We start from the raw sequence: 3,214 nt of genomic DNA on the forward strand, positions 1-3,214 counted from the left end.
TTATTTTTTTTAATCAGGCAACTATTTTAAGTAAAAATACATTTTGTTTTCATATTTCAATATCAGTAAACAGTGTCAAATGGCTTTCCTCACTATATGAACCAAATTCAAAAGCTTCTCACACATTATATTATTGCTAAAGATCAGTTATTGTATTAGTGTATATGATAAAAGGTATACTTTAATTTTGCAAATTTAAATCCTGTAAACCATGAAGCTTTCTACTCTTTTATAATCTAACTAAGGTGCTTGACTTAAACAGTGCAGCAAAGACTGTATTCTCTTTGCCTTGGTGCATAAAATAGCTTTCCACAGAAACAGAGACAAATCTAACAAAAGGGGACATGGCAATAAAGGATGCTTTTTATGTGCCTGAAAAGGTCTTTGTAAAGCCGGAGATTGGTGTCAAGCCATAGACCCATTAACAACCTGCTGCTCTGTAGAGATAACACAAGTTAGCTGGTAATAATGGTGGTAATGAAAAATAGTTTGTCTGTGCATGAAACATAGCTGACAAGAGAGATAAGACTTTGTAACTGATAAGGTATCACTGACAAGCAGGGATATATACATATGTATATATATATATATTTACAATGTACTTAATCAGCATTGTTCATCAGACTATTTTTTATACAATTCAATACAAAGTTTTTAATGGTGCAGCTTGTAATTAAAATACGTTTCTAAATAAAACTTAACCTAATGTTTTATTTAATCACCAGAGCCAGAAACATGTTGGTAAAACAGTAAAAAGCTTTTATATTGTCTTTAGAGGCATAGTTAGGAAAGTTATAAACATACCTTCAGTAGCAGCAGAGTCCAGAGTGAGGTTGGTGGAGGCAGGAGCAAGTCCTATCCACCAGTCCTGCTTCGGCTGCAGGTGTTTTTGAAGAAACTGTTGGGTTTCATCATTCTGGATGAAGGATAGATGCCCACCGCCCCGCTCACACCAAGCTTGAGCACTGAGGAAACTGCGCTGCAGAGCCACAAACTCATAGCAGGAGCTCTCAAAGGCCTGCTGGTGCTCTGGACAGGAAAGAACCTCCTCATCATCACTCCAGATTAAGATGACATGAAAACTCACTATTAGAAACAGAGCGTAGAGAGTGTGATTGTCCATCCTCATCCTTAACCTGTACATGAACAGAAGCAGCCTGAGTCCTCTGCATTTAAAGTCCACTGACATCCGCCCCCAAAATGAGAGTCCGATGTCATCAATAGACTTTAATCACCAACAATAGCTTGATTGCTTGATGGCTGGCCTTTGTGATGTGCTCTTAGATGCATTAACATAAAGCATCCCACTGCATTGTGCCCCTCTGTGTAAATAACACTGCACAGAACCACTGATGTCTGCATCCACAGCCTGGGCAGAGGGTGATAAGACAAGCATTGAATCCAAAAACAAAGCTGGCATCTGATCATCAACTACTATTTCTTTTTCTAACACAGATACAAATGAAATCTTCCTTCACCTTGTCGTTTCCGCTGTAAATAAGAATAATAAAAATCTGAAATAGAATTAAATACATTTTCTGAGGAAAATGTTGAGTGTGTGGCTGTGCACAAGGCAGTATGACAACGCATTATGGTTGCTAAGGTGTTCGGTGTGCTTTTATCATGTTGCTGTTGCATGCCATTTCAAGTCAAAAGAGCTCAAGTCCCATGTCCTGGCATGCACAGGAGCTGACTCTGGGACCTGATGTGCACAGGTGCTGCCTCTGGTGACTCAGCAGGTGCAGGAGCTGCCTCTGGGCACCCATCGGGCGCAGGTTCTGCTTCTGGGGATTTGGTAAATACAGGAGCTTTGGGGACCTAGTCAGTATAGGCACAGCTTCTTATTCTTTTCTTTTTTTTGGTAATCAGCAGGAATGAGATGCTCTGTTTTCCTCTCAGTATGCTCCTGATGGGCACAGGTACTCCCTGTGGGGACTTGGTGAGCGCATTTGCTCCTTTTGACAAACATGCAGGCACAGGCATTACCTTTGGAATCCTGCCAGGCATTAGTGCTCCCTGTGTGCTCTTAGCAGGCACAGGTACTTGTGGGGACACAGTGGGAGAAGTACACTGTGTGGGGTATTGTTGGGTACAGGCATACTCTTTGGGGTACTAAGGGGCATGGGTGCTCCCTGTGTTGTCTTAGCTGGCATGGCTGCTTCATTTGGAGACCTGGCGGGCACAGATGCATCCTTTGTAAAAGAGGTCTGAGGCTTCTGTTGCCTCAGATGCTGCCTCAGAACCTTAGGGACTGTCAGTTTCTCTCTCTGTGGGGGTGCTCCCAGTGAGGAATATTCTGGCACAAGTAATCTCTTTGAGGATTTGGAGGGCATGACTACTTACTTTGGGATCCTGATGGGCATGCTGCCTCAAATGCTCAGGGATCCTCTGTTTTCCTCTGTGAGGGGTCCTGGTTGGCACAGGTGCTCCCTGTATAGTCTTGGTGAGCACGCATGCTACTTTTAAAGAATATGCAGACACAGGCATTCCCTTTGGGTTCCTGGTGGGCATGAGTGTTCCTTGTGGTATGTGGGCTTGAGGATTTTGCTGCTCTAGTTGCATAGGGTTCCGCAGATTTGCTTCCTGTGTGGCCTGAAATTTCCACTGCCTCCACCACTGCCTTCCACCATTGTTGAGTGTTCTGCAGTGTTGCAGGCTCTCCCACTGCATCAGGGGACTCAATGGGCACAGGAACTGCATGTCCTGGCATGCACAGGAGCTGACTCTGGGACCTGATGTGCACAGGTCCTGCCTCTGGTGACTCAGCAGGTGCAGGAGCTGCCTCTGGGCACCCATCGGGCGCAGGTTCTGCTTCTGGGGATTTGGTAAGTACAGGAGCTTTGGGGACCTGGCCAGTATAGGCACAGCTTCTGGGGACTTGGTAGGTACCGGAGCTGCTTCTGGGTTACTGGTATGCACAGGAGCTGACTCTGGGACCAGGTGTGCACAGGTGCTGCCTCTGGTGACTCAGATGGTACAGGCGCTGCCTCTGGGAACTTATGGCGCTTTTCCACTGTGTGGTACGACTCGGCTCGGCTCGGCTCGGTTTGCTTTTCCACTGCAGTTTAGTATCGCTTTAGAGTGGGCGGGATTATTCACATGTCGTTAGTTGTGCCGCCTCTACTGCGGCGACTCCTGAAAAACGTTTTCATTCCGCGTCGCCCCATCAAGCTCTCGCTGGATCCACTCCTCTGCTATCAACGAGAGGAACGTC

Source organism: Sinocyclocheilus rhinocerous, unplaced genomic scaffold, assembly GCF_001515625.1.
Source record: "Sinocyclocheilus rhinocerous isolate Xijiao unplaced genomic scaffold, SAMN03320098_v1.1 scaffold878, whole genome shotgun sequence".
NCBI lineage: Eukaryota > Metazoa > Chordata > Actinopteri > Cypriniformes > Cyprinidae > Sinocyclocheilus > Sinocyclocheilus rhinocerous.